This window comes from Microcaecilia unicolor, chromosome 6 (assembly GCF_901765095.1).
Source record: "Microcaecilia unicolor chromosome 6, aMicUni1.1, whole genome shotgun sequence".
Classification (NCBI taxonomy): Eukaryota; Metazoa; Chordata; class Amphibia; order Gymnophiona; family Siphonopidae; genus Microcaecilia; species Microcaecilia unicolor.
The window spans coordinates 318,079,327-318,095,820 of NC_044036.1; the positions used below are offsets into that span (position 1 = coordinate 318,079,327).

Sequence of the window (16,494 nt, forward strand, 5' to 3'; positions counted from 1 at the left end):
CAGATACCGAGTGACTGGCTAGTCAGTTGCCACAGTCTTTAAAGCAGGGTTCTTAATCCATGGTGTCCACACTCTCAAGGGTTGAGAGGTGTAGAGAAGGGTCTTGAAATCTGAGACAATTTATTGAAACATTGTAGACTGACAGAAGGCAGTTTATGAGGAAAGTTTTCAAAGGAATTTTCACAGAGTGGAAAACAGACTGAATACATGTGACAATGTATGTGTTGCGCTGTTGAAAAACTGAGCCACAGTTTCCAGCATTGGTCAAGGGTAAACTGCAGCAACATCCTCACTAATGACGAGAAAACTTACGGGGTTTTTTTTTTTCACTTCATTTGCACACTTCCTGTTCAGGCTGCACAATCATGCTGTTGTGAAAATGTTAGTATAACACAAGGGTATAGCCAGACATCAATGGGAGGGGGGGGCCAGAGCCCAAGGTGGGGGGCACATTTTGGCCTGCCTCCCCACCGCTGCCCTCCCACCACCATTCCCCCCCCCCTGCGGCCGCTACTGCCTTCCTGCCGCCGCCCTCCTGCCACCACTCCCCCTCCCACCACTGCGAAGGTACCTTGGCTGGCTGGGGTCCCCAACCCCCACCAGCTAAAGCGTTTGTCCCGCACTGCTCTCACATTGCCTGGTGCCCTGTTCTGTTTTCAGTCGCTGTGCACGCTCATTTTAAGGAAAGGACAGGGTGCCAGGCAATGTGAGACCAGCGCAGGACAAATGCTTTAGTTGGCGGGGGTTAGGGATCCCCGCCAGCCAATCTGGGGGCCCCAGAGCCAACTTGGGGGCCCCTGTGGCCCCCCCATAGCTACGCCACTGGTATAATACTAATGGTACACATAATCTTGAGTTAGGCATAGCTACTATGGAAGTAAATTGCAGAAAGTGGGGGCTACTGTCAGGTGTCACAGTGTATGATTTCTTTTGATGAGGGGACGTATAGTGATGCTCCTTCAGAGGACCTTAGATGCCTCATAGGTGTTTAAGGGTAACTTATTCTTTAGGTACTCTGGACCATTTTTAATGAGGGCCTTGAAAATCAAAGATAGAGTTTTAAATTTGGCCCTGTAGGGTATTGGTAGCCCGTGCAATTTTTGCAGGAACCTATAAGCCAAGGGGTCAGTATGTGACCTCAGAGTCTAGATGGATTTGGTTAGTCCTTGCAATCACTTGCATAGCCATATTTAGTAGCAGCCCCTGAAGTATCCTTGGGCTGTTTTGGAGAGAACAGCTTTGTGTGGGGGTGGGGGCAGGAGGGAAGTGGAAAGAGGGTTTGAAAAGACTAATGAGAGTTGGAGCTCTGTGCCAGAAGGAAGAGGAAAATGTCACGGCCAGTCCCACCTATGCCCTTCACCAGGCCAGCCTGTTCCTTAAACAAAGTGAGAGTGGCTGAGAGACCTCTTCAGCAGACATGCACACTCAAGGCTTGTCACGCCCCCCCCAACCATGGGCGTAGCCACGGGTGGGCCTGGAATGGGCCCAGGCCCAGCCACTTTTGCTCCAGGTCCGCCTACCCTAATTAGCCCCAACCCAACAACATCCAAAACTCATTTTACTAACCTGACTGAAGTGCTGACTGCAAAAGAAGCAGAGTACAGCCGGCTCAGCCTTCCCCTTCTCTCTCAGCATCCTGCCCTCATTTCCTGTTTACGCAAGGGCGGGACGCTGAGAGAGAAGGGGAAGGCTGAGCCGGCTGTACTCTGTTTCTTTTGCAGTCACGACGTCACTTCAGTCAGGTTAGTAAAATGAGTGTTAAGCTATGGCTGGGCAGCAGAAAAGCAAGGAGGGCTGTTGAGGGAGAAGAGGTCGGGCAGGAGGGTTGAAACTGGAACTCAGGGGGGCAGGTGGGGTTTGGGGCATCACTGGACATAAAGGGGAGGGCAGAGGAGCATCGCTGGACATGGAGGGGAGGTGAGGGAAGAGGAGAATTGCTGGACATGGATGGGAGGGAGGGGAGAGGAGAAATTGCTAGACATGGAGGGGAGGGCAGGGGAGAGAGGAGAATTGCTGGATATGGATGTGGGGAGAGGGCAGGGGAGAGGAGAGTTGCTGGACATGAATGGATGGAGGGGAAGACAGGGGAGCAAGGACAGTTGCTGGACATGGATGGGTGAGGGCAGGGGAGAGAGGAGAGTTGCTGGACATGGATGGAGGGCATGGGCAGGGGAGAGAGGAGAGTTACTGGACATGGATGCAGGTGAGGGCAGGGGAGAGAGGAGAGTTGCTGGACATGGATGGAGGGGAGGGCAGGGGAGAGAGGAGAGTTGCTGGACATGGATGCAGGGGAGGCCAGGAGAAATGCTGGACATGGATGGAGGGAAGGGAAGACAGGAGGAGATGCACATGGATGGAGGAGACAGAGGAGAAATGCTGGACATGGATTGAGGGGAGGGGAGAGAGGAAGTGAGATGAACATGGATGGCGGGGCGGAGAGAAAGGAAAAATGGTAGACATGGATGGAGGAGAGGGAAGAGAGAGAGAGGAAGGAGATGCATATGGATGGAGGGGAGTGAAGAAAGAGGAAGGAGATGCATACTGACAGAGATGAGGGAAAGGGAAAAGAGGAGAAAAACTACACATGGATGGAGAATAGATGCTGGATGGAAAGAGGGGAGAGAGGGGGCAGACGCTGGATGGAAAGGGGGGAGAGAGGGGGCAGACGCTGGATGGAAAGGGGGGAGAGAGGGGGCAGATGCTGGAAGGAAAGGGGAGAGAGAGGGGGTAGACACTGGATGGGGGGTTAGACTGTTCACTGCCTAGGTAAAAAAAAAAAAAAGATGTATTTAGTCATTAAATATATCTCTTTTGCCCTGGCCTAGGCAATGAGGAGCCCATCCCCACCCAGTAAGTATGTTGATGCAGGGCAGCTGTTGGGTACAATACTTAGAAATCCATCATAAAGTGCATTCTAAGGCATTATTTTGAAATATCCCAAGAAACACTGCCCCCAACCCCTCTAAAAAGGCACCATTGAGTCATTCTTGCTTTATTTTAGGGTGGGCCTGGTGGAGGGCAGCAATGACAGCATTAACAGCAGCAGTGATGGCACCACCAGAAAGGAATGGAAAAGGGAAGATGCTGCATGCTTGAAGGGTAGAGGGAGGGAGGGGAAGGGAAGATGCTGGACACTTGAGGATATGAAAGGGTCAATGTTGGAGACTTGAGGATGCAAGGAAGGAGGATGCTGGACTCCTGAGGGGAGTGTTAGTGAAGGGGAGGGAAACAGAGAAGCTGAACATCTGGTGGGCTAGGGAAAGGAAGGGGAAATGCTGGATTACAGAGGGGTAGAGCCTTGAGCTGCTCCTGAGGTGGCTGAATGGCTAACGTTTTGCCTTGGACTGTAGATATTTCCAGGAGGCATGGTTTGAGTGTGGTTTGGCTGAGGCTTGGGTGTGTATGTGAGGAAAAAGTTCCATGTGGGCAATAAATTAGAACAGACCGGTGTTTGGCAATAGGCATGGACATTGGAATCTAGACAACAGAGGAGTTAAAATTCCAGCCTATTCAAGCCAGGAATGTGCACAACTGCCAACCACTGCTTGGATCTCTGTTTCCTCCTTGGACTGTGTTTCTTGATGCACTTGGGTTTACGAGTATTGCCATCTGAACTAAGGAAAGGAGGCATTAGATCTTGAAAACTAGTCAAGAAGGGGATCTTTCTCTATAGATCACCTCAAGTTAGGAAGGGGGATGGTGCACATTAAGTGCAAATTTTATAAGCAATTGCACATGCAATAGCTGTTATAGAATACTAGTGTAAAGTCCGCAGTTATGCGCCTAACTTTAGGCGCAATCATTTATCACTAACTCAATGACTGGCATAAATGCTGGTGCATGGAGGAGTGGCCTAGTGATTAGGGTGGTAGACTTTGGTCCTGAGGAACTGAGTTTGATTCCTGGCACAGGCAGCTCCTTGTGACTCTGGGCAAGTCACTTAACCCTCCATTGCCTGCCGCATTGAGCCTGCCATGAGTGGGAAAGCGCAGGGTACAAATGTAATAAAAATAAATAGTATTGTACAGCCTATGCATGCAAATGCTGGGCACGCCCTTACCCACCCATGCCCCTCACACGTCTCCTTCCACTTATGCACCTTGGATTTTGCGTGCAGTTTATAGAATACCAATTTCAGCAAGTTATGCACGTTACTGCTAATTAGTGTCAATTAACTCCAATTATTGCTAATAATTGGCTATTAATGGCAATTAGCAGTGTCATCCGGGTCCTGGCACGCAGGAGCAGGAGAGAAACAGACCAGGAAGCAGGCAGGCAGAAACAAATCTTGCCAGCGCCGCCCCCCCCCCCCCTTGGAGGCCGTGCCCGGGGAATTTTGCCCCCACCCCTGCCCCCCTCTCTCAGCCGTCCTGCTTGGGATCTCTTAGGGAAAGGAGGAGATATTGGTTGCTGTGGATGGACAGACTGGATAGATGGGTCATTTGGCTCTTATCTGCTGTCATGTTTCTATGTTTCTAAGTTACACACAGAAACTGACAGTGTCCTATAACTTGTGTGCACATTTTGCACACTAAGCATAAAGTCGTGCTTACAAGTTTATAGAATTGAGAGTAGAGAGAAGTGGTAGCCGTGTTAGTCCACTTTAAAGGTAATCAATAGAAATAAAACAAAATAAAACATTGAAAAGAAAATAAGATGATAGCTTTTTTTATCGGACATAACTTAATACATTTCTTGATTAGCTTTCGAAGGTTGTCCTTCTTCGTCAGATTGGAAATAAGCAAATGTTGGAAGATGACAGTATATATAAGTGAAACATCAAAGCATTTCAGTGACAGTCTAACAGGATCGGGGTGGATAGGTGAGATATGCATGGAGACAGGAGGGTGACAAACAGAGCAATACAACTTTATGGTTTATAATGGGCTAGAAAACCCAGATCTTTGTTAAGTCCTGTCTGGTGGGTGTCAAAATATTTAATCATTCTGACTTCAAAGGTCTTACTTTCCTGTATTGTTTTAAAGTTACCTTTCAGGATTCTTACTATGAAATCACTGGTACACTGTTCTGGTTTTGTAAAGTGCCACCCCACAGGCATTTTTCATATGATGTCTATGTAAATTAAATCTTGTCTTTAGCATCTGGCTTGTTTCTCCAATATAGCACCCTTCGTCACATTTTTTACACTGAATGATGTATACCACATTGGAAGATGAGCATGTAAAGGATTCCTTTATGTTGAATATTTTTCCTTTGTGAATGACTGTGGGGTCCTGTGAAATGTTTTGGCATAGTTTGCAGCTGGATATATTGCAAGGATGTGTGCCATTCTCTTCTTTTTGAGTCTGTGTTGGGAGCTTACTTCTAATTAGCTTGTGTTTTAAGTTGGGTGGCTGTCAGAAGGCCAGCACTGGTGGGGATGGGAATATCTCTTTCAGTAATTCATCCTCCTGGAGTAGAGGCTGTAGATCTTTTATGATGTTTCTTAATTTTTCCAGCTCTGGGTTGTATGTCACTATAAGGGGGATTCTGTCTGTGGCTTTTTTTTTCTTTGTACTGTAGCAGATTTTCCCTGGGTATTTTGAGGGAGGAGGCAATATTCTTGGAGATTATTTTGGGGTTGTAACCTTTCTGTTCGAAGGATGCAGTCAGGATTCCGAGATGTCTGTCTGTCCCCTGGTACCTTGTGGCTTGGCTGTAAATAATGGATCTTTTTGTCCGTGAAGGGTGGAAGCTGGATTGTGAAGGTAGCTGCATTTGTCTGTGGGTTTCTTGTATATAGATGTTTATATATAGCCATCGCTGATTGAGACCGTGGTGTCCAAAAAATTGACTTTTTTTCTGGGGAGTAGTCAATTTTGAATCTAATTGTAGGATGGTATGTATTGAAGGAATTGTAAAATTGTTTCAGAGTTTCTTCCCCCTCAGTCCAAATAAAAAAAAAATGTCATCAATGTACCAGTAGTATTTTAGGGGTTTGGTCTGGTATGTATTCAGAAATGTCTCTTCCAGCTCAGCAATAAGAGGTTGACATATTGGGGTGCTGTCCTGGTGCCCATCGCAGTGCCCATTATTTGTAGATAGATATCATTGTTAAAGCGGAAAAAGTTAGTTGTGAGTTAAAATAAATTTGATTAATTTTGTAATAGTTTCTGGTGAGTATTGATGGTCCAGTGTGGATGTTTTTAGAAGCCTCCCACATGCAGCTATGCCATTCGCATGGGGAATGTTGCTGTATAGTGATTCTACATCCATCGTGACCAGAAGGGTGCTTGATGGTAATTGCTTGATATTTTTCAATTTATTCAGAAAGTCTGTGGTGTCTTGTATGAAGCTGTTTGTTTTGTGCACGAGAGGTTTCAGAATTCCCTCTATGAGCCCAGATATTTCCTCCGTGAGTGTGCCAATACCCGATATGATTCGTCTGCCAGGGTTTCCAGGTTTGTGGATTTTGGGTAGCATGTAGAATGTGCCCACAGAAGGCTGGTTTGGTATGAGTTTCTTCAGATGTGGCTGTACTTGTTTAGGAAATGTTCTGATAAGGTCTTTTAGCTGCTTTGTATAATCATGTGTGGGGTCCTCAGTTAGTTTCCTGTAGTATGTATTGTCTGAGAGCTGTCTGAGAGCTGAAGAAGGGCACAGTGATAGTACCATGGGACTGGTGCCATTTTGAACCCAGCACCATTAAGGGGTGAAGTTGATTGCAAGTAGCATTATTTATGTACTATGGAAGTGACTAACCTGCAGGATCAAACTAATGCAGGTTAATCATTCCTGTGGGAAACTGAGATGTAGTAAAAGCCCTATTGTTACCACACCTTAATAACCAGCCTCCCTAAATATTTTATTTATTTGTTTCTGTATATATTTACTATTCTCCAATGATATTCCTCCTATAGCTAAAAAAACTGCAAAGGAGTTGTTGTGGGGCGATGAAAGGATGGTTGATTCAGGGTTAATTTCTGGGAGGGGATATAGGAACAGTTTTAGACATAATATAAAAACACTTTTTAGATTCCAAAGTGAAAAATCAAGTTACCAAATAAACTAGATTAAATTACATAAAAAATCATGTAAAACAATCTTACAATATATAAATAAGACAAATGGCCCCATCTCCACCAATACAAGCTGACCCAAATATTTTCTCCACAATACCAAGCCTTAAGCTGGGAAGAGTTTGGCCTCTAGAATTAGGGGCTGCTAGTGTTTGATACCAGTCTTACAGGCTTTGAGAATAGTTTGTCCACTTCTAAGTCAGACAGAACAACATCTAGTAAAGGAAATGCCATTGCCAAAGAGGCAGCAGTATAGCTAAAACAAGTTTACTACTGAGCCAAATTGACAAGTTAAAGAATGATAAATCACCTGGACTGGATGGTATACACCCCAGGGTATTGAAAGAACTCAAGCGTGAAATTTCTGATTTGCTGCTAGTGATTTGCAACCTGATGTTAAAGTCGTTTGTAGCACCTGAAGACTAGAGGGTGGCCAATGTGAAGCCAATTTTTAAAATGGGTTCCAGGGGTGATTTGGGAAATTACAGACCAGTAAGCCTAACTTCAGTGCTGAGCAAAATAGTGGAAACTATTATAACGAATAAAATTATGGAACGTGTAGACAAACATGGTTTAATGGGACAGAGTCAGCATGGGTTCAGCCAAGGCAGGTCTTGACTCATCAATTTGCTTCATGTCTTTGAAGGCGTGAATAAGCATGTCGATAAAGGTGAGCCAAATTGATGTAGCGTATCTAGATTTTCAGAAAGCTTTTGACAAAGTACCTCATGAGAGACTAATGAGAAAATTAAGGAGTCATGGGATAGGAGGCAATGTCCTGTTGTGGATTAAGAATTGGTTAATGGGCAGAAAACAGAGGGTAGGGTTAAATGGCTATTTTTCTCAATGGAGAAGGGTGAATAGTGGAATGCCGCAGGGATCTGTACTGGGACCAGTGCTACTTAACATAGTTATAAATGATCTGGAAACGGGAATGATGAGTGAAGTGATTAAAGGGCCTTTTTACAGAGTGGTGGTAAGCCCAAAGCAGGCTTACTGCTTGTTCTTTCGGGACTGCCACCAGCCCAATGCGGCCACGGGTCATAGTCCCGCCCCGAGTGCGTGGCATTTCCGGGGGAAAAAAAGAAAACCCCTGGAAATGGCTTGTGTAGTGGTAACCCGGTGGTAATCAGACATCACCGCACACTACCCGGTTACTGCTGGGTTAGCATGGGAGCCCTTATCGCTACCTTAGTGGGTGGCAGTAAGGGCTCCCCATCACATGGCCGTGTGCTAAGAGTTCTCTTATCGCATGGCCATGTGTGCTAGGGGCTTTTTTTTTTACCTGCAGCGGTAAAAAGGGCCTTGGCACATGGGAAAAATGGTCCCTGCCATCAGCGCAGGGTCCTTTTTCCCCGCAGCTCGGTAAAAGTGCCCCTAAATTTGCAGATGACACGAAACTACTCAAAGTTGTCAAAACACATGCAGATTGTGAAAAACTGCAGGAAGACCTTAGGAAACTGGAAGACTGGGCATCCAAATGGCAGATGAAATTTAATGTAGACAAATTCAAAGGATGTACATTGGGAAGAATAAACCAAATCATAGTTATCTGATGCTAGGGTCCACTTAGGAGTCAGCACTCAAGACCTAGGTGCCGTGAAGGGGCATAATCGAACGGAAACGTCTATCTCCATGGGCGTTTATCTCCGAGAACGGGTCCGTGAAGGGGCGGACCGAACTGTATTTTCACAAAAAATAGACGTCCATGTTTTATTCGACAATTTGTGAGGTGGGTGTTTTTGTTTTTCAGTGATAACGGAAAATGAAAGCGCCCAGCTCAAAAACGAATAACTCCAAGACATTTATTCGTGGGAGGGGCCAGGATTCGTAGTGCACTGGTCCCCCTCACATGCCAGGACACCAACCGGGCACCCTAGGGGGCACTTCTACAAAAACAAAAAAAAAGGTAAAAGAGCTCCCAGGTGCATAGCACCCTTCCCTTGTGTGTTGAGCCCCCCAAATCCCCCTCAAAACCCACTGTCCACAAGTCTACACCATTACTATAGCCCTAAGGGGTGAAGGGGGGCACCTACATGTGGGTACAGTGGGTTTGGGGGGGCGGTTTGGAGGGCTCCCATTTACCAGCACAAGTGTAACAGGTGGGGGGGGGATGGGCCTGGGTCCACCTGCCTGAAGTCCACTGCACCCCCTAATAACTGCTCCAGTGACCTGCATACTGCTGCCAGGGAGGTGGGTATGACATTTGAGGGTGAATATAAAAAGTTGTGAAACGGCATATTTTGTGGTGGGAGGGGGTTTGTGACCACTGGGGGAGTCAGGGGAGGTCATCCCCGATTCCCTCCAGTGGTCATTTGGTCATTTAGGGCACTTATTGGGGCCTTATTCGTGGAAAAACAGGGTCCAGGAAAAATGCCCTAAATTCTCGCTACAAACGCATATTTTTTTTCCATTATCGGCGAAAGGTGCACATCTCTGATCGGCCGATAACCACGCCCCAGTTCCGGCTTCACCACGCCTTCGACACGCCCCCATCAACTTTGTCCGCATCCGCGACGGAGTGCAGTTGAAAACGTCCAAATTCGGCTTTCGATTATACCGCTTTATTCGTTTTTGTGAGATAAACGTCTATCTCCCGATTTGGGTCACAATATAGGCGTTTTTCTATTTCGATTATAAGCAGGATTGTAGACTATACACTGAAATCTTCTGCCTAGTGTGTGGCGGCACCCGAAAAAGCAAAAGGGATGCTAGAAATTATTAGAACAAAAATATTATAATGCTTCTGTATCTCTCCCTGATGTGACCTCACCTTGAGTATTGTGTTCAATTCTGGTTGCTGTATCTCAAAAAAGATATAGCAGAATTAGAAAAGGTACAAAGAAGCTCCCATATGAGGAACAGCTAGAGGTTAGGGCTCTTCAGCTTGGAAAAGAGACAGCTGAGGTCTGCAAAATCCTGAGTGGTGTGTGTCAGCGGGTGGAGGAGAATCAAGTTTTCACTCATTCAAAAAGTACAAAGACCAGTGGACACTCAATGAAACTGCATGGAAATACTTTTAAAACAATCAAAGAATAGTTAAAAGCTCTGGAACTCATTGCTAGAGGATGTGGTAATGGTGGTTAGTGTATCTGGGTTTTAAAAAAAGTTTGGACGAGTTCCTGGAGGAAGAGTGCATAGTCTGTTACTGAGATGGACATGGGGGAAGCCACTGCTTGCCCCGGGATTGGTAGCATGGAATGTTGCTACTCTTTGGGATTCTGAATGGAATGTTGCTACTTTCCGAGATTCTGAATAGAATCTTGCTACTCTTTGGGGTTCTTTCTATATGGAATGTTGCTACTAATTGGGTTTCTGCCAGGCACTTGTGACCTGGATTGGCCACAGCTGGAACCAGGATACTAGACTAGATGGACCATTGGTCTGACCCAGCATGGCTATTCTTACGTTATTAAACCCATAAAACCAGACACAGCAACATTTTGGCAACTACCTACATTAGGGTTCTAATCAGAAATCTGGTGGTGTGTGTTAGTTGTGATTCAGTATCTTGTAACATTCCAAAACAGAAACTTACAAAACTCCATCAAAGCCAGTAATCGCTTTTTCCAAAAGAACTCAAAGAACATAAAAATAGCCATACTGGGCCAGACCAATGGTCCATCTAGCCCAGTATGCTGCTTCCAACAGTGGCTAATCCAGATCACAGGTACCTGGCAGAAACCCAATTAGTCAATGAAATATAGGAATGCACAAAATGTGGCTAAATATCTTGAAAGTATAGCTTATCAGAATGTAACTTGAAACACTATTGCAATCCTTTGCGGCAAAGAGGCATCATACAATAATGGTACAGGCTATTGGATCTCCTATAGCACACAACTATTTCGGATCTGGAGCACTCAATTTTATTATTTATTTATTTAGATTTTGCTCACACCTTTTTCAGTAGTAGCTCAAGGTGAGTTACATTCAGGTACACTGGATATTTCTCTGTCCCAGGAGGGCTCACAATCTAAGTTTGTACTTGAGGCAATGGAGGGTTAAGTGACTTACCCAAGATCACAAGGAGTAGCAGTGGGATTTGAACTGGCCACCTCTGGATTGCAAAACCAGTGCTCCCACCACTAGGCCAATCCTCCACTAGCAACATTGTGTGTAGAATCTTAAATAGTAGCAACATTCTATGTTCCACTGCACTAACCACTAGGCTACTCCTCTACTAGCAACATTCCATGTAGAAGCCTGCCCTTGCAAATCAGCAACGCGGCCACGCAGGCTTCTGTTTCTGTGAGTCTGACGTCCTGCACATACAAATGCAATAAATAATAAATAATAATAAACATACGTGCAGGACATACGTGCTGCACATACAAATGCAATAAATAATAACAAACATACGTGCAGGACGTCAGACTCACAGAAACAGAAGCCTGCATGGCTGTGTTGCTGATCTGCAAGGGCAGGCTTCTACATGGAATGTTGCTAGTGGAATAGCAACATTAACATTCCATGTAGAATCTCAAATAGTAGCAACATTCCATGTAGAATCTCAAATAGTAGCAACATCCCAGAATCTCAAAAAGTGGCAACGTTCCATGTGGAATCTTTAATAATAGCAATATTCCATATATTTAGATTTTGCTCACACCTTTTTCAGTAGTAGCTCAAGGTGAGTTACATTCAGGTACACTGGATATTTCTCTGTCCCAGGAGGGCTCACAATCTAAGTTTGTACCTGAGGCAATAGAGGATTAAGTGACTTACCCAAGATCACAAGGAGCAGAAGTTGGATTTGAACCAGCCACCTCTGGATTACAAGCCTGGTGCTCTAACCACTAGGCCACTCCTCCAACACTTACTGATATTCTATTGCTTAAACACTTAATATGAGTAAAAGTAACAGCCAGCGACCAAAATACTAACTGAATCACAGAAGTCCTAGTGCTGCAAAAGAATAGTTCCTGCTCCCTGCAGGAATACTTTCCAGATATTTAGCTACGTTTTGTGCACTCCTATATTCTGTTGCTTATTTGTTGTGGAGTGTTGCTTTTATCTTTTTAGAAACCCCAATAGTAGCAACATTCCATGCTACCGATCCCAGGGCAGGCAGTGGCTTCCCCAATTCTGTCTCAATAGCAGACTATGGACTTTTCCTCCAGGAACTTGTCCATACCTTTTTTTAAACCCAGGTATGTTAACCACTGTTAGCACAGCAACTGGCTCATTTGTGCCCTTCGGACAACACAAGCAGATTTCTGATGATGCAGAAACTCACTTATGAGCTTGAGCTGAATCCGATGAATGTGGGTTGCAATTTGTTTTAGAATAATCTCAAGCATCGACTTCTGGGAAATGAAGTTTTGATTGCAGGTAAAGTCTAGGGGTATAATCCATGGATGCAAATTAACAACATTAAGAAATATCCATGAGTACTTAGTTTTCTATACCATCAAACCATTAGTTCGAGACTGTTTACATAAAAGATAATAAAAATTAAAAAATGTAGTATAATTATTTATTTATTGCATTTGTATCCCACATTTTCCCACCTCTTTGCAGGCTCAACGTGGCTTACAATACATAAATGGTGGAAATATATTAGAAAATAAACATTTAGTGTTACAGAAGGATCTTGGTCAACATGATAATGATAAAACAAGATAGTAGTGTTACAAGTAGATATTGTTAGATAGTCCTGAATATATGTGAGGAGTTGTGTGTATTCACATTGGTTGGTCTTTGTGGTATGCCTTGTTAAAATGCACTCAGTCTGCTACTCCTCACTACCTCTCCACCCTCATCTCCCCCTATGTTCCCGCCCGCAACCTCCGCTCACAGGACAAAGCCCTTCTCTCAGTACCCTTCTCCACCACTGCCAACTCCAGGCTCCGCTCATTCTGCCTTGCCTCACCCTATGCCTGGAATAATCTTCCTTTACCCATACGCCATGCCCCCTCCCTACCCATCTTCAAATCTCTGCTTAAAACTCACCTCTTCAATGCTGCCTTCGGCGCCTAACCGCTCGAGAAATATAAAATACCCCAATCTATCCACCCTATCAGATTAACTGTTCACTCGTCCTCTAGATTGTTCACTTGTCTTTAGATTGTTCTCTTGTCTTTTAGATTGTAAGCTCTTTGAGCACGGACTGTCCTTCTATGTTTGAATTGTACAGCGCTGCGTAACCCTAGTAGCGCTTTAGAAATGGTTGTTGTTGTTGTTGTTAAAGAGATGGGTCTTCAGTAGTTTGCGGAAGCTCGTTAGTTCGTGGATCGTTTTTAAGTTGCGTGGCAATGCGTTCCATAACTGTGTGCTCAAGTAGGTAAAGTTTGACGCGTGCATTAATTTGTATTTTAGACCTTTGCAATTAGGGAAGTGCAGATTAAGGAATGTGCGGGATGATCTTTTGGCATTCCTGAGTGGTAAGCCTATTAAAGCTGACATGTAGGCTGGTGCATCTCCGGGAATGATTTTGTGAACTAGGGCGCATATTTTGAACGTGATGCGTTCTTTAAGTGGGAGCCAGTGTAATTTTTCTCGTAAGGGCTTGGCGCTTTCAAATTTTGGTTTGCCAAATATGAGTCTAGCTGCAGTGTTCTGGGCTGTCTGAAGTTTCTTGATTATTTGCTCTTTACAACCGGCGTAGAGTGCGTTCTTAATTATAAATTAAGAAACACATTTATCAAACATTGGATATAAATGCTATAAATAAATAAATAAATATTTTACAGAACTTCAAATAGTCCTTTATAAGCCTGAGGTCAGGAGGTAGAGAGTTCTGCAAAACAGTTGCAATAGCTTTAAATATTTTCCTAGGGGAAGTTGACAGCTGAATAGATGAAACTATTGGCAAAATCAACTTGTTAACTTGAGAATGTTGAGTAAGTCTAGTACTAGATTTAAGTTCTATCAAGGGAGCTAAGTGTGAAATATAAAATCTTAAAAGAAAAACACAAGACTTTAAAGTGAGGCAGCCAATTAAGTTCTTTAAAGAGTAGGGTAGACCTATCATATTTATATGTATAAAGTAAGACTTCAGTGGTTGCATTCTGGGGAAAGAGCAGGGCCACTGAGGGGGGGGGGGGGCAGGGGGAACAAAATTCCCCGGGCCCGGGCCTCCAAGGGGGGCCTGGCGCCGGGGTCTCTCTCCTTCTCCTGTTCCCAGGCTGCTGGCGCTGCAGTCCCTGGTTTCACCTGCCCGCCCTCAGCTCCGTCGACAGCCCCCCTCCGTCTGCCACCGGGCCCCCTGTATTCAAATCGGCAGCGCCTCAGTGTGAAAGCGGCAGATCGCCTCCCTTCGGGCCTTCCCTCACTGTGTCCCGCCCTCGTCTGATGTAACTTCCTGTTTCTGCGAGGACGGGGCACAGCGAGGGAGGGCCCGAAGAGAGGCGATCTGCTGCTTTCACACGGAGGTGAGGCGCTGCTGATTTGAATGCAGGGGGCCCGGTGGCGGATGGAGGGGGGCTGTCGATGGGGCTGGGTGGGTGGAGACTGGGGACTGCGGTGCCGACGGCCTGAGAGGGAGGTGACAGTGGTAGTGATCCAGGGGGCGGCGGCAGCCCTGGGGGCGCCCTTGCCCCAGGCCCGGCTCAGTCTCTTGGAGGTCCTGGGAAAGAGCACCTGTGAAATAACCCCCCCCGATCTTCACATTTAAGCCTAATGGTTAGTGCAGCAGCCTGAGAACCACAGGAACTGGGTTCAATTCCCACTGCAGCTCCCCGTGACTCTGGGCAAAGGAGGGGCACTGTCCCAGGTACAAAATAAGTACCTGTATATAACAAACTCCTTTGATTGTAAGTGCAGAAAAATCCCATCCCCTTTAAAATCTCATCATTCCAAATTTCATCCATCTGACTCAACAAGCAAAAAAATGTAGTCTTTTCTCAGAGCAAAACAGCAAAAGCAGAGGTTGACAAATGCACAAACCAATAGGGAGATAATATTTAAAAAACCCAGTTTATTCAGAATATTCATATCAAGGACCCGACACGGTCCGTGTTTCGGCGCCAAAGCGCCTGCCTCAGGGGTCACAAACAACTTTCTCTGAGAAGAAGCTGATTGGCTTGAATAAATCCTTTATGTATGCACCTGGTTATAAAAACAAGTTAATCCACAGAGAGAACAAAAGACCAGCAAACACCATGTGACACACCGATCAGCAAACACCACGTGACATACCTGTCACATGGTGTTTGCTGGTCGGTTGGCTGGTCTTTTGTTCTCTCTGTGGATTAACTTGTTTTTATAACCACCTGCATACATACATAAAGGATTTATTCAAGCCAATCAGCTTCTTCTCAGAGAAAGTTGTTTGTGTCCCCTGAGGCAGGCGCTTTGGCCCCGAAACACGGACCGTGTCGGGTCCTTGATATGAATATTATTATTTATTGCATTTGTATCCCACATTTCCCCACCTCTCTGCAGGCTCAATGTGGCTTACAATACATCATGGATTCTGAATAAACTGTGTTTTTGATATTATCTCCTTATTGGTTTGCGCATTTGTCAACCTCCACTTTTGCTGTTTTGCTTTGACTCTCCTGTCTTCTTGTCTTTTCTCAGTCCGGTGTTACTAATCCAAAACTGTGTGGCTAAGCCGGAATGAAAACAGTAAAACAAAAGCATTAGGTGCCAAGCAGCTATTACATTCCAGTATTAGGACACAAACATATCCTAGCTTCAGGTCTTCTTAAGAGAGCTCAGGTTTCTGGGAACTGGCCGAATACAATTTTCTCCTCTCTCCCTCCCACCTCTCTACTTTGCTAGTTCTCTGTCCCTCATTCTCGCCTTTCTACCACGTCTATCTATTTCCTATGCCTTGGGTATCCTACAGAGGGACCCACTGGACACAACTGGTAAAAAGAGTTTCTGAAAATGAGGCCAGGAAGCGGAGGCTAGGCTTACATAAGCTAAACCGACAGTAGTCTTCCCCAAGCAGAAAGAAAGCAGCCCTTTCCCACGTCCCCGCTCAGCCCGTTTACCTTTCAGCACCTTTGCAGAAGTGGGAGCTGGAGCTTTGAACGTTTACTTGTTACCCGTCCTTTTTCTCTCTCTCGCTCTTTCTTTCATGCTCTTGTCTTCCTCTTTCAGTTTCAGCCGGGCTGTAGTCTAGAATGCAGTTTCCTCACTCTCACAGAGGCCAGCTCGGCTTTATCGCTGTTCTCTTAAATCTGGAGTGGATCGAGTTCGGGGTTTAAGGTGTTAGGACGGAGTCTTCCTGCGCTGGGAGGGAGGAGATGGGCCAGAAGCCAATAACACCACTCCCTGAAGCCTGCAGCAAGCGATATCTCACGAAGGCTGTGGTGGGGACAACTGTTTTGCATGTTTAGGGCTTTTTATGAAAAAAAAAAATGGATCAAACAAAGCTATTTACCATAAAACAATAGACTCGTACAATGGGAGGGGGGGGGGGGACCGCAGAACTTTCAAAGCGTTACACTTCTGCCATTTGCTAAAGCTTGGAGTTATTATGAGTCATAGGTCTAACAAACTCTCTCAGTTCTGGGCTGGA

The 16,494-nt window shown here is 45.3% G+C and overlaps 1 protein-coding gene across 2 annotated transcripts in view; it reads right to left on the minus strand.

Moving 5' to 3' along the window:
- SLC16A5 (solute carrier family 16 member 5) overlaps window positions 1-16,204 on the minus strand; it is a 39,544-nt gene extending 23,340 nt beyond the window's left edge. Inside the window, exons 1-2 of one of the 2 annotated variants that reach the window (XM_030208311.1) lie at window positions 15,965-16,204; window positions 8,157-8,167 (exon numbers count right to left, since the gene is read on the minus strand). The gene's annotated coding sequence lies outside the window, so the exon portion shown is untranslated. The remainder of the gene's footprint in view (window positions 1-8,156; window positions 8,168-15,964) is intronic. The other variant, XM_030208310.1, reaches the window with a different exon arrangement.
- Between the last annotated feature and the right edge of the window lie 290 nt (window positions 16,205-16,494).